Genomic DNA, 22,722 nt, shown 5'->3' on the forward strand with positions numbered 1-22,722 from the left:
ACAAACAGTTGAATCCTCAAGATGAACTAGATGCTGCAACAGCTGCTCTCTTGGGTTTAGGTGTTGTTCCTTCAGGAAATGCATTCCTGAATCAGCGGAAGACAATTTTTAGGTGCCTCATTCCACCGGTACCAGTGGTGGTGCATCGCTTAGCCTTTGCACTCCAATTATACTTTCTCTTGTGTTTAGCAGGATATCCACATTGGCTTCAGGTTGACTTCTGAAGATGGTATGCCTTAGAACCACAACGAGGGCACAAAGTGTCCCTCTTATTCCGGCGCTTACCAAACGAAGAAGTTCCCTTTGTCATCTTCCTCCTGCTGCCGGCACTGTTTTTGCCTTTCTTTGTCTCTCCAGCTTTTATCACAATAGCCGGCACATAGTAAGTGTTTAATAAATGATTTTGGATGGACTGACTGACTGAAGCAAATTTCTCTGCATCATCTATCATGACCGGCCTCCCTTTTCAGCAACTTCCAGGCACTCCTGGCCTCCCTACCTCCTCCTCTCACCCCGGATGGCAAAAAGAGGTCAGCCTCTCCTGGAGGCGGGACACTCCAGGCTGGGAAGGCCACAGAGGCATCTCGCTGTCTCAGAATGACATGACAGCTGAGACATAGGTTTGACGGTCCAGAAGGTCAGACACCGAGCTGGGGAGAGAGCAGCTCTCAGCGGAGCTTCAACGTGCTGAGAATTACAGGGCACTTTCACTCCCAGCCCCTCCTTGTTTCCTGTCCCTTTCCTTGGGCTCTGAGAAGCAGGTCTGGACTTCCGACCCTTCCCTTTGCTCTTTTAGATTCTGGAGCTATTAGGATGATTTTCTCCAGGAGTTGGGAGGATGTACCTACATGGGATGGAGAGGCCAAAACCACATGACCTAAGCAGAGGCCGAGGGGAAGGAGAAGATGCTGAGGTGCTCCCCTCCTACACGTGACATCCCCCGCCCTCAGAGAATGAGGATGTAAAACGGGAGGTGTCTGAGGACGGACTCCAAATGAGCATTTGCATAATAAGAAGGTGGTGCTGACCTGTGAAGATAGTACCAGGAATGCGGGAAGCAAGAAGACAAGCTTTTGTGAAGCACCTACTCTGTGCCAAGAACTTAATCCATATGATCTCATTTGAGCCTCACAATAGTACCGGGACATGGAGTTGATTTCCTTTTTACATTATTATTATTCCCTTTCCACAACTGAGGGATTTGAGGCAAACAAGGTTCTGTGACTTGCCAAGGGGCACACATCATTTGGAGCTGGATTTGAACTCATATTCCTGACTCCAGGCCCAGGGCTTTATCCACTGTACCACTGGATGCCTCAAAGGAAGCTGAGGACAATAAAACTCTGTGTGTGTGTGTGTGTGTGTGTGTGTACATGCACGCATGTGTGTTTCTATGTGCATACATGTGCATGTGTTTGAGAGTATGTTTGTTCTACATTGGAAGAACAAGGAGAATCAGAAAAGACACGGGAGCTTGGGGTAGGTCTGATCACAAGTAACTAGAAACAAAGGCAGGGTGGCTCCCTTTTTATTTTTCTTATGTTTTTTTTCTGCCAAGGAGGCAGCCTTGGAACCGAAGGCAACAGAATAAAAATTAAAAAAGAAATGGTAAAAGATAAATTGCTCCAGATAAGTATGAAGACAGTAAGGGAGTGTTCACCTGCCTTGGGTAAATCCGAGTCTCAGAACCAAATGAACTCTATCATTGAGTGCTGAGAGAACCGGAAGGCCCATACCACAGTGAAAGATCATGGAAAACAGGGCTGATACTACAAGACTAAATAATGTAAAAAGTTGTTCCAGGAGAGAGATGGACAGGCAGGCAGAGTCAGAGATACAGAGAGACACAGAAATCGACAGAGACAGAGAGATACCCAGACACACACAGAAAGACAAGAGTTAGACAGACAGACAGACATAGAGAGAGAGAGAGAGAGTGTGTCAGAGACAGAGACAGAGACAGGGAGATACAGACAGAGAGACAGAGTTGGAGAGACAGAAGAATACACACACAGAGTCTAACCTATGCACCAGTAAGTGTGACTTCCATTTCTGGGACAATTCTCAAATGGATCCCAGAGGTGATTGGTGAACATAGAGTCAGGAGGACTTCATCAAGAGCAGAAGAGTCTTATTTCCTTTCATGACATGTTTACAAAACTGGTAAAGGGAATACTAGAGAAATAGTTTGTCTAGATGTTAGCAAAACATTTGATAAGTATCACATTCTGTTTTGTGGCTAACCGGTAGCGATGTGGGCTAGAGACAACACTATAATGAAAATGCTTTAGAATTGGTTGAGCAACTTGATTTAAATAGCAATTTAAGTAACAGTAATCGATGTCCCCATGGCAAGAGGCACCCTAGAGATCTGTGCTTGGCCTCGCGCTATCTGACATTTTTTTGATGACTTAAATAAGGTCCTAGATGGCAAACTCATCCCGTTTAGAGGTGTCTGTAAGCTGGCAGATATAGCTAAGATAGTGCCAGGATACAGTAAAGATCTCAACAAGATTGGGCATTGGACAGATCAGACGTGGATACTGTTTGTTACCAGTTCTGGGGGGCTTTCCAAAAATAGAATGGGCTGCTTTGGGAGGTGATGGCGCTCTTTTGGTCAGGTATGTTCCATTTGTTTGTAGTTTAAATTACTGTTGTGGAGCTTCTAACCTTATATACATTTGAAGAGTGGGTTTTCTTGGGCTTGTGGATGTACAAGGGGCAGGTTCACTTTGACAGGACTATTGGCTCGGTGACCACTAAAAGGGGACATTGTGGATCCCCCATGGGAGAAGAGTCAAGGACAAGCAAGCCATTCCCCTAGCTCCCAGCTCTTGAAGAATATCTTTAATCTCAATTGCTGAATTCCCATGTCGAATTATAGCATTAGAGATCTTTGGGGATGGCCAAGAGGTGAGGGCTCATCTACTCTAACCCCCTCATTTTACATGTGAGGCCCAGAGGTGAAGTGCCTTCCCAAAGTCACAGAGCTAGGTCTGAGGGTACCACCCTGACATCCTAACTCCCTCACCCACGTCCTTTCTACTCTACCACTCTTATAAGGTCGCACTCCTCCTCCAGGTCAGAACAGAAGAGGAAATTTCTAGCATTTAAGAAAACAAACAAAAAAGAAAGGACTCATGTTTGAGGTGCATGCTCCAAATATTTCACTGCATCAACTCAGGTTTTATCATTGACAGTTTGGGGAAGAAGATTTGAACTTTGAAATGATGCCCCAATGTAATTTTCAGCATCACCTTTAGCTGTAGCAGTAAAACCTGCCTGATTTAACTGGCACAATGTAAAGTGATTTCTCCCATGCAAATGTTCTGGTGAGGACAAAAAACGCAGATGTAGCCAGAGACCTCTGGGGACTGCTGAATTCAGTACTGAAGAGAAAAAAAGGGGAGAGAAATTAACTAGAGTTTTGAAATAATTACAGAGCAATTTTGTGGCCAGAATTTATATGGAAAAGATGGATCTGATTATATTTGACATCTTATTTCTTTTGTTATTTTCTTCCTGTGTGAAGCTGTTATTATCTCTCTTAACCTCCTAATGTGAGAATTACATTTGAGCAATTGCCTCTCTGGTAACATTTATGAAAATGATTTCAGTACTGGGGTAGTATTCCTCGCTGCTGGCCCTTGAAAGATTTTTTTCAACAAAACCTGTTTTCATGGAATATGGATTATTTACCTCCATCCCCATCATTTTACCTCCCTTAGGGTTGTACTGTAGAATTTGCCAGACAATGCCCACCTATTTATACATCTCGCCTTTTGTTGCAGAATGCAGATAGGCAGACACCCTTTCATCGATAGTGCTATTAAAGATGTGACCTCACTTAGGAATAACGGAATACTAGATGAGGCAGCAAGTATGAAAACCAATACAGAGCTGTTGTTCTTCCATGTTCTACATCTCAATATGAATGCAACACAAAAGGCTTTTTCTTTGGTCCCTCACAAAGAACTTTTCAAAGGGGACATAATTATCGTGACAAAAAACAACCCAACTTCATGTACATAATTAGCTCTGTTACACATATACACATATCCATACAGATCTATACATGCAGACATATATAGTACATGTATGGATATATGTATCTATACCCAATAGAATATATGTGTCCATGTGTCTGTGTGTGTATGTATTTACTGCCTTTAGAGATGAAAACCTCCCATAGGAGAGGTGCCCTTAACTAAGCCTTTTGCCAATACTGGATTCCTCCCTGTGAGCCAGCCCCTGCTGCTTGGTTCAGGCTCATCTTCAATCCTGAAGGGAAAGAAGCACAAAATTGAGTTTGGGATTTTTAAGATGCTCTTTTTGTCCTCAGCATCCCACTCCCAAGACAGCTCCAGTCCCTTTCCTTTCATACTGCAAGACTCCCAGATGTTACCCATCTCCTTCTAATTGGCTTCCCTCTCCTATCTCCTTGCTTGCCTATAGATTTCAGACTGCCCCTGCTCTGCTCCTGGTGCACTGCCCTCATTAATCATTCCCCACTTTCCCATTCCCTTTTATCTCCCAAAGGACATGCTGGAACATTCTCTTTCTCCTTCCCTGACAAACTTTTCTTCAATATCCACTTGTAGACTTGATTGCACTGCCCTGTTAAAAGAATGAGCTAAAAGTTCCATGACCAAACAATGCAAAAAACCTATGTCCCAAAGGCCTTCAAGGATTTTCTCTATGTGATTCCACAGAAGATGGTCTCCTGCCCTCCCACCTCCTCATCGCCCTTCCCTTCCCTCTGAAAATGAGTCCTCAGAAGACTTCCAGCTTTCCCCTTTGCCCATAGTCCTTGAGGACAAATGCCTTCTCTTTGATCTGCTCCTCTAACTCCTACAATATCCACAAAGGTCTCCTTCCACTGCACTGCTCTGCCTCTCCTTATGGTTAGAGTGCCAGTTCACTGTGTTTTCCCATTGTACAAAATAATGAACATAAAGTGGGTAGCTTGTGAAAGACATTTCAGTTCAATCCAATTCAACAACCAGTTTAATAAGTCCCTACCACGTATAAACCATTGTGTGATTTAAGATTCTAAATGTGGAATCTAATCTGTTCCCCCCAGTTTTGGGGAAACTGACTAAAATCACTGATAAAAACGAGTTTAGTTTTTTAAGGGTTTATGAAAAATAGAAAGAAAGATTGAGAACAGAATTCCAACAGCCTGGCATTCCTATCTTTCTTCAAATTTCCTGTGAAGTCCTCTGCCACCACCACCACCTTCAGTCAGGAAGCCAAAGAGAGAGAGCTCTCCGCACAGGCCCTCTTTCCTCTTCCTGTTTCCCTCCCGGAAAATAGGAGGCTCCTCAAGTTGATTGGCTGGTAGCCTGATAGACAGCATCCATGAGCAAACGTCACTTCCTGACCCCAAGGAAAAGCCACATGGCCTTGCCCTCTGAGGCATTTTCTTCATGGTGGAAGCTTTCCTATAGTAAGTCTCCAGTAGGTGGCATCATTCCAATCATTACACCATCATCCTAAGGAATTTACATATGAGTATATAAGGGATATCATCTATACCAATCTAATGGGTCTTGGTCTCATGCTGTCCCCACTTATGATGTCAAAACAAGACAAAAAGAGCCAAGGACCAGATGAGTCAAGGGTGGAAATGATGAGGGAGTCTCCATTAGGAAGGCCAACATTGGAAGAGGAGTAGTTCATTGATGACTGGAGGAATGATGACCAAAGGAGTTTCTCTCCAAGCCTGGCCCATGAAAAGACAATGCATCTATTAAGGGTTACCCTTTTATACAAGATTTAGGATACCTGAAACTCTTAGTATTGTTCTCAGCCATCTTTCCTGCAAGGAGGATTACCCCACCCATGGACAACTCTGAAGTCTTTCTTCAAGGAATTATCAGCTCCCCATGGCTAGTTGTTTTTAATTTGACCCCCTCTGAGCTTCCTGTACAATCATTTGAGACTGCATTGATAAGGTGTAGTGGGCCACTGTTCACAGGCAACACACTGAAATGTAAGGGCAGTGGCAGAATCAATAAAAGAATGAGGACTGAGACCATTATGGTAGAAACTAGCAATAATGACTGGCATTGCTATTGTACATACAATTCTGCAAAATTATACCCATGATTTCTTATCTGATGTTTAGTACAGACAGATCTTTGAGGTAGGTACTCTCAAATGGATCCATTAACTTAGAATTTGGATGTTTTCCTCAATGATGCTAATCACAAGGCACCTATATCTGTTCATCTTGTGCACCTCTTGTCCATCCATGTCTTCCCCTAAGGTTACCATGGGAGACCCATGTCTCCTGAAATAGTAAATAAGCCAGCGATGCAGCTGCTGTCCCTTACTTTGGACACCTGAAGAGCTTATCTTCCTTTTCATTCACGTATTTCCCTGATGACATTATTCCTCCATTTCTTCAATGTTCCTTATTTGTCATACAGCAGGGTCTGGTCAACTCCCCATTTCTCCCTGAAGCTCTCTACTGGCCTCTGAGTAATGTTACTTTTTCATTATTTATGGTATTCCATGACTCACAGCCTTAAAACAATGCCAACAGAATGCTGAACAACACATATTATTTACCTACATTTTTTTTTCTGTGAGGTCAGTTAGACCAAACTTTTGAGTGGTCACATCCCTCTTGTAGGGTCTAAATTTAATATGAGGAGAGTTAATTGGGTGGCTCACCAAATATTGGGGTTGAGAAAATAATGAGGGACCTCTAGGTACAAGGTTTCCTCCCCTCCAAACTGCCTTTTTAGTTATTTCTCCCAGCCTAATAAGAAAGGAGATTAACAGCCTCTTTTCCACAAACAGATCAGGTTTTAATAACAGGAATAAAATACACAGCAAAGGTGAAATTAATGAAGGGAATAGGGAAAGAAGAAAATGGATAATCTTCCTAACTCTAGCAAAGGCCTATACAATCCCCAAACTTGCTTCCATCTCAGCTAATTCAAAGAGCTGGATTTTATTAACTCACCACCAGGGGTTCATCATTTCTATGAGAGTCAGCTCTTTAGCCTGTCTCCAGTTGGCTCTGAAAGCTCCTCCAAGACAAGAGTGAGCCACTTCTTGTTGGGGGTCCCTTTTTCTACCTTTTTCTCCCTCCCCCAAAGGGGAAGCCCTTCAAGTTGTGTGGCTGAGACTGGCCCTCTGGTGATGACACAGTCCACAGCCTCTGAGGACACTCCTCAGGGTAGGCCAAGTTTAAACTAGGTTTAACAGGGCAGACCAGGTGTGGCTAAAAATCTAATCATCTTAAGTGGGTACTTAGTAGTTTATCATTCACACCCAATTCAAACACTACTAAGTCAGTCAGGCCAGACCCCTGGGCATCTGCCAAATTCCCTTATTTTACCACACTCTCTTTTTTTAGGAGGCTATAAAATGGCCAGGAGTTCAATGCAACCACCAAGATATCATATGCACACAACAGCATTCGGCGGGCCTCTCTCTCTCTCTCTCTCTCTCTCTCTCTCTCTCTCTCCCTCTCTCCATTCATTCATTTACTTATCTATGCATTTATTTACTTATTTGTTTGTTTCTTTATTTGTTTATTTATTTATTTTGGGTGAAGCAATTGGGGTTAAGTGACTTGCCCAGGGTCATACAGCTAGTAAGTTGTCAAGTGTCTGAAGCTGGATTTGAACTCAAATCCTCCTGACTCCAGGGCTGGTGCTCTATCCACTGTACCACCTAGCTGCCCCTATTTATTTATTTTTAAAAATCACTTTTAAATCTCTTCAGATTCTTTAAATTGGCGACCCTCCTTTCATCTTCATTATTAAATATTCTCCAAAGGACTTTGCTTAGTTTGGTCATTCTAAAGCTTTTCAAAAATGGTCTTTAGCATGTACTGCTTTTAGGAGGTAATACTCCTCATAACCTTCCAGGAGCCTCATCTCCAAGATTTGACAACCAAGTTCATAAGCATGAATAGTATTTAATTTATATGGCTTTCTTCACTTAGTGACTGAGACAAATGTTTGCAAACTGAGGTGTTTAATGCAATTTTAATCTATTTATTATGGCAATTGAATTGTATATCCATTGCCCATTTTAAATTATCAATAAATTATTTGGATAAGTCAGAATAAGTTAGCATTCATGTAACATTAAGGTTTGTAAAGCATTTTACAAGTGTTATCTCATTTTATCTTCACAAAATTCCTGAGATATTGCTATTTTGTTCAGCTGTTTCAGTTGTGTCTAACTCTGTGACCCTATTTTGGAGTTTTTTCTTGGCAAAGATACTGGAGTGGTTTGCCATTTACTTTGGCAGATCATTATATAGATGAAGAAACTGAGACAAACAGGGTTATGTGACTTGCTTAGGGTTACAAAGCTATTAAGTGTCTGAGGTCAGACACTTTAACTCAGGAAGATGAATATTTTTGATGAGGTCAAACCTTCCATCCACTATGCCATCCAGCTGCCCATGTTGCTATTATCATCTGTGTATATATATATGAGGCAGGATATTATCATCTGCATTTTAGATCTATTTATCTATCTATCTACCTATCTATCTATCTATATGAGGCAGGATTGCCACTCAGGGTTTCCTAACTCTAGGTCCAATATTCTATCCATTGTGCCAACTTAGGATTAAGTTGCTTCAATTGCATGCACTGACTTTTAACTATTTTATTCTAGTTTGTCCTAATTTTTACCTGTGCAGGCATAAATTGATATAAAAAGACATAAAATTTCAAGGATGGATCCAATGCTTCAGTAATGCATGTTTTCCTAATTTGTTGATATATAGTAAATATATTTTTGGTGATGTACATCCAATGTCTAATCTTTTTCTCAAAGGAAGTATTCATAATACTTAGTGTAAGGGCTAAAATTCTAGCTATGCTATCTAAAATCTAATGAGTGGTCACCAATGAATTATAAGCTTTGGAAGAGTTAGACCTTTTAAGCATTTATTAAGGAGAATAAGAATTTGGTAAAGAGAAAGAGAAAGGCCTAGATTCATCTATCTATTAAAGGGAGAGCGCATTTCTAGCTGCCTTCTCCACCTGAGTCCTCAGGAAAGAGAGTGAGCCAACACGCCAGCCTCCCCCTTCTTCCTCCCACACGCAACGTCACTTCCTGAAGCCAAAGAAAAAGCTGCATGGTCCTGCCCTCAGAGGCTCTCTCCTCATGTTGGATCTTTCCTACAGTAAGTCTCCAGCAGGTGGGCGTAATCCAATTGTTACAATAGATATGAGTCTTCTATGTATTTAAACAAGTCTTTTGCCTCTCTCTTTCTCTGTTCTTGATTCATAATTCCCATATATTTCTCTATATCTTCATTTATTCCCCCTTTGTGTTGAAGTTGTCACAAATCAAACCATATGCTGACTTAATTTGGATGATCCTACTCACTTCTTCATAGAATTTGTCTACTTTTTTCATTTGCTGGCACAAATGGCGTATAAATTGCATTCATTTTCATTGTAATGGTTTGTTTTTGTAAATACTTGTGAACAATGCAATTAAAGGTAACATATTCCATCAAATCATGTTTCATCTTTGAGTGCATGATTAAATTTTAATATCAAAATAATTTCAAAGCCCTTTACAAATATTAACTCATTTTATCTTCACAACAACCCTGGGAAGTACGTGCTATTATTTTCCCCACTTTAAAGATGAAGAAACCCAGTAATACAGCCAATTAACTTTCTGAGGCTGGATTTGAACACAGGTGTTCTTTATTGACATCCTGTGTTCTATCTATGTGAATTCCTATATTTGCCACTCCAAGGAGGACCTGTGAGTAATCTTTCCATTTGTTAGTAAACTCAAGTGACAGAGTCAGTCCTGCCCCTCTAGAGTAAGAAAGAACTGACCGAGCATTTGAATCTCCAGATATCTTTTTGATACAGTCTCAGTGTAGTAGCTGGTCTTCTACCATATCAAGTTTTTATGAAATGAGGGTTACAAGTTTCTCATGTTCCATTGGGTTAGACGAGCATTCAAAACGACTAAGGACCACCTTGATATTTTGTTAATGAACTGGGAAGGGACAAAAAGTATTTGTTGAACTGTGTACTTCTCAACTCTCATTGCTAGACTTATAAAAATCTATAAACCCTTTCTCCTCTCAGAAGCTTTCTTTGACTGTGTTGTATCACTTATAAAATGTTCCCAAGAGGGCACTTTGTCTGGACCTTCCACCTACTCTGACTTTAAGTAATAGCTATGTGGGCAGGTCATAGTCCCCTCTAGTATGTGAGGACATAGACATCGTAGCTTTGTAGTTGTTATATCCCAGCATACAATAAGCCCCAGGACACTAAATGCTAGTTGAATTCTGTCAAACAAATAATAAGCATTGACTATTGAAGTAGTTCAAAAGAAATGCCATGTGTGAAAATTTAGAGAATCCAGCCCAAATGTTCACATGGATTATGCCTGGCCTGTGGTAGGGTATTCCAAGTTCATGTTGGTCTGATCAGCCACAATCAGACTCTTAACATAGTGATGTCATTTTGGTCCTCTTCTAAAATGAAGGACAATAACCAACATTTGCTAGGCACAGAGTAAAGTGGTGGGAGTTATTTTATTCTGAAGCAAAACAAAATAGTTCCTGCCCTCAAAGGGCTTACATTCCAAGGGATGAGACAATAAATGCAAGACACATATGCAGCAGGGTGATTTTTCAGTCCAACTCCTATGTGCCAAGCACTGTGCTAAGCCTTGGAGATACAAAGAAAGGCTAAGGACACTCGCTGCTCTGAAAGGGCTCAGCCCCCACCAAGGGAGAGCCCCCAACACCTGTGTACAAAGAAGATGTAATGGGGATAACCTGGAGATAACGGATGGAGGGAAGGCATCAGCATTAAGGAGACCAGGAAAGAAGATGGGAGGCAACCTTGCAGGGGAAGGTTCCTTGGCCTGCATCCAAGGGCAAACACTTGGAGTGTTATCTGCGGGAATGAAGGAGCTGCTGCTCATTCCCTGCTATAGCCGGGGATTTCTTCCCTGCAGCAGGACTAGTCGCTGCTAAGGATTTGTGACTGGGGGGTGGGGGGAGACGGTGGAGGAAATATTTCCCAGGCTGGTCCTGCCAGCCCTCCTCTAATTGTCAGTGTCTTGGGACAAAGCTCTAGTCAGTTCAGCCTAGATGTAACACTGCAGATAAACTAGGGTTGTTATATTATGGAAACTTGAACATCTAAAAGTGTAGACTGCCCTTGGCCCCACTCACACAGAGCAGAGGAAGACTTGGGGGGGGGGACTGACCTGCTAGAGAGCAGTCCCCAAGGATCCAAATTTCACCTGACCTCGACCTTTAAGTCAAAAAGACTTGGATCAATCATTCGGTCAACTAGCATCTCTTGATTACATACTAGATGCCAGGCATTGTACTAAATTCTGGGGATAAGAAGGAAAGGGAAAAGGGGGTAAGAAAATGCCAAAGGAAAGCTATCAGAAACAGCAAGAAGACACTAGAGAGGAGATATCAAATATCCTCTCATTACTCTGTTTCAGAGAGAAAGTGTCATTCCTAACAGCAATGATATAATATATGTTAAGAGAAATCCACTCCCTTGGTTTTCAAATCATTTAAATTGAACTTAGTCAAATACTGCTGCAAAAACACCATTAACTATCCACCCTCAGTTCCCCAGGAGCCTGTTTTTTGAAGTTGTTTTTACTTAGAATCAGAAAGTTGCTTTATGCTAAAGGTAAATAAATTGTCACTTCAAAAGAGGCAAGGTCAGAGTGAGCCAAAGAAGTCATAATATTTGCATCAGTTCTAAAGGAGAAGAAATATGCTCTCTATCCTCCCTAAGGAGTAAGGAAAGTCATTTAGAAAAAGGACCAGTGAGCTATGCCCAGGCTTAGTTACATTTCCAAATGTGATTTTCCTCCATTGGTCCCCCATCCTCCATCTCTTTCTTTCCAATGTAGATAGAAGAAAGTGCCAAAGGGTAAGATAAATGAGTGAAGAAAATAGAGATATGCAAAGGCGAAGTGACTGGGAGCCATTCTCATCTCATGAATGAAGGCCTGCCTTTTTACAACATCAAAGAGTAAAGAAGAGATCCCTCACCAAGGGTATCAACACCAATTCCTATAGAATGAGAGGAATTGACATAACTGTACTGGAAAGAAAAAAAATAGATTTGTCTGATGCTGTCACTGAATACAAATCTGTCCTAAGTGAGTACAAGGCAGGAATCTGTCAATGTCAATGTCAGTGTCTTCCAGCGTGAATGTCATTAGTGTCAGTGTCAGTGTCAGCACCAGTTCCAGTGTCTTCCAGTGTCAGTGTCAATGTCAATTTCAGTGTCTGCCAGTGTCAGTGTCAGCATCAGTGTCTGTGTTTGCCAATGTCAGTGCCAGCGTCAACATCAACATCAGTTCCAGTGTCTTCCAGTGTCATTGTCAGAATCAATGTCAATTTCAATGACTGCCAGTGTCAGTGTCAGCATCAGTGTCTGTGTTTGCCAATGTCAGTGCCAGCGTCAACATCAACATCAGTTCCAGTGTCTTCCAGTGTCATTGTCAGTATCAATGTCCATTTCAATGTCTTCCAGTGTCAGTGTCTGTGTTTGCCAATGTCAGTGCCAGTGTCAACATCAACATCAGTTCCAGTGTCTTCCAGTGTCATTGTCAGTATCAATGTCCATTTCAATGTCTGCCAGTGTCAGTATCAGCATCAGTGTCTGTGTTTGCCAGTACTGGTGTCAATACCAATGTCAGCATCACTGTTCAGCCCTCAGACATAACAAGTATAGATTAGGAAGGAGATGGGAATGTGTATTCTGGACCTGGCATACTCATCCCTCTAGACTCATGGGTTCTAGTGGAAAGCAGGCATCATTCCCAGCCAGAGCATACTCATTCTGCCCATACCACAAAATAGACAGAATATAAACGTGAAACGACAGAGAGCATGCCTTAACTCACTTCCATTTAAGATTGAATTTGTTGGTAAGTAAATGAAAAAAGTCATTAAGCATTAACTATGTGCAAAGAACAGTGGTGAGCACTGAGTTTATAAAGTTTAAAAGCAAGATAGTACCTTGCTTTCGAGGGACTTGCATTCTAATGATTTCCAGATCATAGCTTCATAGCTGGAATTTTAAGCACCTCTCCTTACCTGAGGCCTTTCCTCATCCTCAAAGCTGATTAACTGACTCATGCCCTCCCTCTATTACTGATATTTATTCAATTGGCTTATGTTTTCTATATATTTCAGACATTCATCTAGTTACATATATGTTGTACATGCCGTTTCCTTTTATAGGATATAAGTTCCTTGAGGGCAGGCACTCTTATTTTTGTATCTGTATCTCCAGGACTTTGCAGTCCCTGGCACATGGTACATGATTAATGAATTCTTCTTGATTAGGTAGAAAGGCCCTCAGAGTCCACCTAGTGCTACCTCCTCATTTTAGATAACTTGTGCAGTGTTACACAGAGCGAACATAAGAGGTCGAATCTGACACCAGCAGAATCAGAATTGTAAACCAAGTCCTCTGACTCACGGAGACCTGGCACCACTAGCTAAATGACTACTGGCTGTGCAGTGAGAGGCCCTGAGTACAAATTCTATTTTTGAGTCTTCCTCCCTGTATAATCTTGAGCAAGTCACTTATACTACCTGTGTCTCTATTTCCTTATCTGTAAATTGAGGAGGCTGGACTGCATCATCTCTGAGGCTCCTTCTATGATAAGATTGTAAATCCACTACCCATAGATGAATAATTGCTAGTGTTCATATAGTACTTTGAGGTTTACAAAAGCATTTTACAAATAGGTCTGGGCAATAGCCCTGGGAGATAGATGCTGTTAATTTGCCCATTTTTCTTATGAGGGAACTGAGGCAGGTAGAGGTTAAGTGACTTGTCCAACATCACACAGCTAGTAAAGATCTGAGTCAAGATTTGAACTCAGATCTCCCTGACTCCATTCCAGAGCACTATCCACTGTACCATCTATCTGCCTTTAATCAAGAACCCTAAACATAGATTCAGAAAATACGCCGTCTAATCCAACCCCTCATTTACAGATGAGGAAAAGAAAGCCAGGACAAAGAAGCTGAATCAAGTTTCCAAAAGTCACGCTGATAGAAATCATCAAAGGTTAAGTTTGTTTTTGAGTAGAAGTTTATTTTTTTTTCACATCGAATTTTCCCCCTTTTCACTTCCCTCTACTCACTGAGAAAGCAAAAAAAAAAAAAATCCAATCTATTACAAATGTGTAGAAAGCAAACCAAATTCCCAAATTAGCCATGTTGCCCCCATCCCCACTCTCAGCCCACCCCCAAATTCTGCCTCAATCTGCACACTGAATCCCCTGCCTCTCTGTCTGGAGCTGAGTCATCTCTTTCAGTTCTTTGCAACTGTGGTTTTTGTTGTGTTGAATAGATTTCTTAAGTCTTTCCAAGTTGTCTGTCTTTAAAGTATTGTTTTTGTATGAATTGTTCTCCTGGTTCTGCTCATTTCATACAAGTCTTACTCCTCTGAAACCATACTTTTAATGATTTCTTTCAGCATTAGTATTCTATTACATTCATATGCCGTCATTTCTTTCACTATTCTCCAACTGGGGGGAATCCCTTAAGTTTCCAGTTCTTTGACACTAAAGAAAGAGCTATTATAAATAATGATTTTATAAATACTTTTGCACACATGGAGCCATGATCTTTTTTTAAATCTTTTTGGAGGTATAGACCTTGTAGTGGGATTGCTGGGTCAAAGGGCATGAACAGTTTGGTAGCTTTGGAGGGGATATTCCCAAATTGCTTTCTAGAAATGGTTGTACCAGTTCATAGTTTTACCAAAAGTATATTAACATAATTTCTTGGTTGACTTTGCCAATCAAATGGGTGTGAGGTGGCACCTCCAAATTGTTTTAATTTACATTTCTCTAATTTTTGGTTATTTAGAATACTTTTACCAAGTGACTATCGATAACTTGGATTTCTTCCTCTGAAACTTGCCTGTTCATATCCTTGACCATTTATCAAATGGGAAATGACTCATATTTTTTTAGAAATCTGTATCTGTTCCTTGCATACGTAGAAATGCAATCTTTATCAGAGAAACTTTCTACAAAGTTTTCTCTCCTCCCAATTTCCTGCTTTTCCTAATGTTGATGGGATTGGTTTCGTGAGGACGAAACTTTTACATTTTAGATCATCAGAATTTTCTATTTTACCTCCTGTGGAATTCTTTATCTCTTGTTTGATCATGAGCTCTTCCTCTATACATAGTCTGAGAGGTAATTTCTCCTCTGATCCTCTAATTTTTTAAAAATGATTTTTCACCCCTCCTGTCTAAACCAAGTGCCCATTCAAAGGTTAAATTTGAACATAGGTTATCTTAACTCCAGAGTAAGTGTCTTTTCCAATGAACCTTTAGACCTTGGCATGCTATCTCCCTATAAATTGAACCCAACCAGGCTAGGAGACCTTGGCCCCCATTAAGCTTGGGAAGTGACTCATATTATGCATGCACACACACACGCACACAAAGCACACTGAGCTGATTAAAAGCACTGCCCTTCCTGGGATGCAGGAGAAAACTGCTCATCACACCCGGGCAGCAGAAATGACTTTTGCCTTTTTCAAAATGCTACTTAGGAAAGAAGACATCCACAGACACTAATGAAAATTAATGTAGTGATTCCAAAAAGCTATTACAAATGATTTAATTCACAGCGAAGATCATGAAAGAGAAGCCCTGTAAACAACCTCACTCAAACACGCAAAATTCCAAGCCTGATGCCCATCAAGAAATGAAAATGATGAGGCCCATCAGGATCAATTGTCCCAAGTGAAAAAGGCTATTTTGCCAATGGCACCTATGTCATAGAGCTCATTTGCCAAACTGTTCCCATTTGTGAAATGACCCTCGGTGCTGGAAGACCCCATCCACTTCTGCAGAGGTAATAGCAGAGTGAAAGGAAACTTCAAGGAAAGGAGGTGAAGAACTACGTCATCTTTAAACAACTCAAGATAATTAACTTAGTTGTCAGAACTCTAAATGGGGGTTTCTAGACCAGTGACCAATGACTGGATGTACTGCTGAATCAAATAAATCTCTAGAAAAGACCAAAGGATAGCCTATGGATGATCTGCAATGGTACCTTGACTCTGCCAAGCGAATGAGAGGAAATGTCCCCAGCGTGTCTGTTGGACCCTTTAAGGAGGATTCATGTGAGCATCTGGTCAAGAGATACATAGGATAATAGAGCATGGGTGTGTTCCAGTCTGGTGATGATGATGATAAATGATCCACATTTATATAGTGTTTTAAGGGTCACAAAGCATTTTACAAATATTAACTCATTTGAAGTTCAGAATAATGCTGGGAGGTAAATGCTATTCTTCTCCCCCACCCCCACCCCACATAACAGATTGGGAAATGAAGGAAAATAATGGCCACGATCCCAGGGCAACACAGTTAGTTAATGCCCGAGGCTAGATTTGAACTCAAGTTTGGAGTCAGTCCCTACTATATTGTGAAGTGAAGTGTTCAAATTCATAGAACTCCTTTTGAAAGATGGCAATTATCAACACCATGTCTGCAATTAGATCAGTGCCTGCACATAGTGAATGCTTAAGAAATGTCATTGATTAACTGATTGAAAATATTGCGGAAGCCCTAACTTGTGCCAATAAGAGCAAACAAAGTAGTTCATTAGAAGACATTATGAAGCATCTAGTCTTCTCCTGTCTTGGAAAGACACAGAAAGGAAAGCGAATCCTCCTCACATTGGCAGAAGTATATTGATTCTACTAATCTTGAATCAACACAAATAGTCATAATGGTTTTGAATATTTTTGAGCAGCTCTGCACATCTGGGCCAAGCAGATATAGCTATTTACAGAAAGGTCAGTCTGTAACATAAACACTACGAGGGCTCTTTTTCTAATTCAGGGAAGTATTTCTAAAAGGAGCTAATTTCATACCATCATTCATATGTGCAACACTTTAACTGAATGATCAAATGTGCAAGAATCCATGTGTCCCATATAACTATTGATAATCAATATGCAAATTAAAACAAACCTCTGACTTTCCATATCACCCCAATCAGATTCGCAAAGGAGATAAAAGAGGAAAGTGACAGTTGCTGGAGAGGCTGTGGGAGGAAAAGAATATTCATCCACCTAAGATGGAACAGTGAATTGGTCCAATCCTTGTCAAAAGCAATTAGGAGCCATGACCCAAATGTCACTGTGCTCTGCACACCCACTGATCCAGAGGTGCTGTTACTAGTCATGAAACCCAAAAAAGATCAAAAAGAAAGGAAAAGGATCTATTCATGGAAAACATCAGAGTAGCTCTTTTTCTAGTAGTCAAGAGCTCCAAACAAAGTGGGTGCCCATCAACAGGGGAAAGTGGAACATATTTTGCTAAATATGTTGAAAAATTATCATGCTATAAGAAATGATGAATCCAGAGAAACTTGGGAAGTCTCATGTGAACTGATGCAGAGTGAAGTCTGCAGAAAAAGAAGGTCAATTCACATGATGATCACATTAATATAAAGGGAAAACAGCAAAGGCTTAAGTTCTAACCATCCGTGGCCAATTATTACACCAAAAAGTGATAAAGGATCATGTTTCCTCTTGGTGAAGAAGGGATTGACTATAAGTGAAGAATGAGACACACATTTCTAGAAATAACAGATTTTGTTTTATGTTAATTTATTGTAAGAGAATACTTTTGCTTTTTGTTATTGGAAGGCAAATTGTGGGGCAGTAATGAGGCAATGCAGTAATGAAAGAAAAAATAAAAGATAAAATAATTAACAAAACTGAAAAATATACAAAAGACAACTGAAAGAAGTTCAAAACAGAATAAAAGCAAGTAAAGCAATGTGGGCACTATCATGTTAAATGTAATACATATGCAAAACAATCAGTATATAAAGTAATGAATGTTTTCACATATAATTCTTATGTTCCTTTTGTGAAACTGTTTATGTCTATTAAGCTCACAATAAAATAAGAAGAAATAAAATAAAAAAGCTTAAGATAATGAGATGGGCCATGTGGATGAGTATGTACACCACTGTTTCTGTGAATGTAGCACATGGGATGGTAAATAAAGTTTAATTAGGCCATTTAAGTTCAGATTATGAAATTTTTTTGCTAAATCCTTGGGCACCCAATGCTTAATTTTCATTCTATCCCATCCTACTCCTATTCTATATTGTATTCTACTCCTATTCAATTTGATTCAATTACATTCTATTGACCAAACACTTCCTAATACCTACTATGTACCACAAAGCCAAAACCAAAGTTCCCTTAAAGAACTTATAATGAAAATGAGACATGAGTATAGACAGGTATGTACAAAATGCCTGTGCAGTCACTAGGAAGTGTTTTCTGGGACTGGAGGAAATTGGCGAGACAGCACAGATGAAGAACATTTTGCTTCCTGGATGAGTTACTGATTCTCAACTGGAACCAGGGATTCCAAGAGAGAGGATAAATAATAAGGTTAAATGGTAAAATTACATATGCTTTCTCATTGTGTCTGTCTAACAACTCTGTGTGGTAGGTACTACTGTGATCTCCATTTTAGTGATGAGGATAGAAAAAACTGTGGGGAAAAGTCACTATGCTGCTATTTTTTTATATTGAAGATTTTTGGGACAATTACACAGGTGAATAAAATAACTACTTTTTTATTTGAATAAAATTATAATAACTATTAATGATAATTAAAAAGAATTAAAAGTAGTTGAGAATAAAAGGATGAATAAGCTCCATCTTATGTGATAAATGACAACTACTAGCAATTATGAGGAACTCCACACAAAAGCATAGAGCATTAGTCATGTAAATGGCGGGAGGGGAGGTTCAAGTGAAGAGCACAAATCTCACCAGATTGTAGGTTTGGTGGTCAGATAAAACCAGCGCTGTCATCTGTCACTGGTTGCAGGAGTTGGAGCCTCACATAAAACAACAGTATTATGGGTTCAGATAATGTGGCCTTGACTCTTTCAGGTTCATGTGAATCTGATTTCAGCCACTCTGTTCCTGTATTGTAGGGGGGATATTCAAGTGATTTGATGACTTGACTATGACAAGCTAAATTATTTTGAGATCACATCAAAAGTCAAATGAAAATATTAATCAAATGCAAAAATATTCCAGTCAGGCACAGAAATACTGCAGGTTAGAAAATGAAGATGCTTCCTGTGAGATTCAAATCCGTCACTCCAGTAAAAAGGCATTGGCTCACATCCATGTAGTACTAATGACCAGATTGCTGTAGGATTTTAGAATACTGTGACGTTCTTGAGGTGATCTGCCCTTTGGGAGTTCTGTGACTTTGGGCAAGTTCCTCTCTCCCTTGGATCCTCATTTTCCTTATCTGCACAGTAAATGGATTGAACTAGATAATCAGAAGAATACACTGTTATTTTTATACTGAGGAATCTGGCAGTTTTTTGGATTTAGATAATTGTTTCTTACTCTAAAGGTCCTAACGCTTTTCTCATAGCCTTGCTGAAGATGGATAGGAACAGAAAAAATGTTCTAGATTTCCTTCTTACTCTGACTTTATTATTCTTTGGTTGTCAGGTCTACATGGTTTATGTCTTCTTGTTTCAACCGATTTGACTAACTTGGTAGCACAGTATCTGGCATACAGTAGGTAGTTAATAAATGCTTACTACTTGGTTGACTGAGTCCTGAAAGGCCCCACAATATGCAAATCTAGAACTAGTTAGGGCCCAGACATGGCTTTTTCTATCTAAACTGGTCTTTGTCCCTTCCCCATTATGAAGAAGTCACATGGAAAGTACTCAGACCAAAATCAGGGTTTAGATAACAAAAGCCTCTCCCTAGCTTCCAAACTACCTGGGCATTTCTCTCTGCCTATCAAACTACCAGCTAGAGCCTGTGGCTCCACCATCTTTAGTACTGGGCAGGGTATGACGACCAACTGTCCTATGGCTAGAAAACCTTGCTTTAGACCCAAGATGGCAGATTAGAGGCATTACCCCGCTGAGCTCTCTCAATATTCCCTTCCAAAAACATTTAAAATATGTCTCAAATCAACTTTTGGAGTGGCAGAGCCAACAAAAGATTAGAGGGAGGCATGTTGCCAGACCAAGACAACTTAGTGGTTGGCAAGAGAGGTCTGTGACACTGGCATGGGCATCAGCTCATAGTGCACATGGAGACAGCACCAGCTGTGGATCTTGAAGGAAGTTGTGACAGCAGCAGCAGCAGCTTCAGGAGTTCTCAGCCCAGAGACAGTAAGGGGTGTGGGGGGCAGACAGCTGATCAGAAAGCGATTAAAGGGACCTTCTGCTGGTACTAGGTTCAACTGGTGCTAATTGACAACTATTGCCCATCTACAGTTCCGGGTCCCAATTCTAGGCCAGAGAGGAATGTTTGGTCACAAGGGAGCAGGGGTTCTGGCTCCAGCTCCAAGGCAGAAAGGAGCACAAGTGCTTGTGACTGCAGGGAAGCAGGGTCCCTTCTTTTTTGTTTGTTTGTTTTTTGTTTGCTTGTTTTTTGTGAGGCAATTGGGATTAAGTGACTTGCCCAGGGTCACACATCTAGTAAGTGTTAAGTGTCTGAGCCGGATTTGAACTCAGGTCCTCCTGAATCCAGGGCAGGTGCTCTATCCACTGCGCCACCTACCTGTCCCAAGGGTCCCTTCTTGAGGACAGACCAGGAGAGCATTTGACCAAACCTCTCCCAGGACCATACCACCTTGGAAACACCAACAACTTGAAGAACTCCATAACTAGCTCTCAAAACAGCAGCATGAAAAAGCCTGGAGTCTGGGGTAGTACCTCTCACCTCTACTTGAACGGAGCCAAAATTAACATAAAGTTCAAAGTCCCAAAGAAAAATTGGACACAAGCCCAACAAGAATTCCTGAAAGAGTTAACGATAGAGGTAAGAGTAGTAGAGAAAAAAAAATTAAAAAGAAATCAGTGAGGCAAGAAAATTATGGAAAGAGAATTAACAACTTGGTAAAAATATATTGAAGGTGCAAAAGTATATTGAAGAAAAGAACACCTTCACCCCCCAAAGTGGAAGAATGATAAAAGAAGCACAACAATTCATTGAAGAATAGAACTTCTTGAAAACCAGAATTGGCTAAATGGAAAAAAAGTTCAAATGATCACTGAAGAAAATAATTCCTCAAAATTAGGTAACTGGAAAATAATGACTCCAGGAGATATCAAGAAACAATAAAGCAAAATCAAAAGAATGGAAAAATAGAAGAAAATGTGAAATGTCTCACTGGGGAAAAATTGACTTAGAAAAGAGTTCAAAGAGAGAATTTAAGAATCATTGGAGAAGGCGGAGCCAAGATGCCCAAAGGGCGATAAAGCTGTGCATACCCTTTGACCCAGAAATTCCACTTTTAGGTCTTTTGCCCAAAGAAATCATGGAAGGGGGAAAGGGACCCACATGTACAAAAATATTTATAGCTGCTCTTTACGTGGTAGCAAGGAATTGGAAGTTGAGGGGGTGCCCATCAATTGGGGAATGGCTGGACAAGTTGTGGTATATGAATACAATGGAATACTATTGTGCTGTAAGAAGTGATGAGCAGGAAGAGTTCAGAGAAACCTGGAGGGTCTTACGTGAGCTGATGATGAGTGAGATGAGCAGAACCAGAAGAACATTGTACACAGTATCATCAACATTGAGTGTTGACCTACTGTGGAGTATAGATGCTGATTGAACCATATTATTTCTTTTGTTTTGGGTGCTGTTGTTTTTTTTTTCTATTTTGAGGTTTTGCATCACTGCTCTGATTTTTTCTCTTGTAACAGGATTAATGCAGAAATAGGATTAATGTTATTATGTGTATATATATGTGTGTGTATATCTATATCTATATGTATATGTATAGAGATATATAGATATAACCTATATCAGATTACCTGCTGTCTAGGGGATGGGGGAGGGAGGGAAGGGAGGGAGAAAAAGCTGAAATTGGAAAGCTTGTATAAACAAAAGTTGAGAACTATCTTTACATGTAACGGAAAAAATAAAATACCTTATACATTTAAAAAAAAAAAAGAAGAAAATTACAAGCTCAAAAATCTGAAGAATGCAAGAAATATACAAGAAAACTACCCAGAACATCAGAATACAGACATAAAAGTGCCAATTGAAAGAATATACAGATCATCTCAAGGAAAAAAGCCCTATGCTGAAAACTTCAAGATACATAGTGGTTAAACTGAGCAATTCCACTGATGAACTACAAATTCTATAAACAACCAGGAAAAAGGTCTTTTAATATAAAGGAAAGAAAATTCAAACAACACAAGACTATTCTTCATCCACCAAAAACCTCAGGAAATTATGTTTCAAAAAGCAAAAGAGCTCAAGATGCAATTCAGGGTGGCCTAATCTGTACATTCGAATCTAACTATTAATACAAAGAGGTAGATGTTCCATTAAAAGTGGTGATTTCCTCACACGCTTGACACTTACTAGCTGTGTGATCCTGGACAAGTCACTTAACATGCACTGCCCCGCCAAAAATTTTTTTTTAAAAATTAAAAGTGTTTTTTTGAAACATTCCTAAGAAGAAAAAAAATCATTGGACAACATAAAAGCCATGATTTAAAAAAAAAACAGTCTAGATGTCATATTTCAAGAAATTTTTAAGGAAAACTGCCCTGACATCTTAGATCCAGAGGGTAAAATAGAACGTGGGATCCTGAAAAAGATCCCAAAAGAAAAACTCCCAGGATTCTTATAGTCAAATT

General features: G+C 40.2%; 1 protein-coding gene and 1 pseudogene across 1 annotated transcript in view; both read right to left on the minus strand.

Moving 5' to 3' along the window:
• The window catches only part of LOC122726597 (serine/threonine-protein kinase TNNI3K-like), a 329,911-nt gene that overhangs the window by 150,055 nt on the left and 157,134 nt on the right, over positions 1-22,722 (minus strand).
• On the minus strand, positions 17-310 carry LOC122726599 (annotated as a pseudogene).

The sequence above is a fragment of the Dromiciops gliroides genome, chromosome 4, assembly GCF_019393635.1.
Source record: "Dromiciops gliroides isolate mDroGli1 chromosome 4, mDroGli1.pri, whole genome shotgun sequence".
Classification (NCBI taxonomy): domain Eukaryota; kingdom Metazoa; phylum Chordata; class Mammalia; order Microbiotheria; family Microbiotheriidae; genus Dromiciops; species Dromiciops gliroides.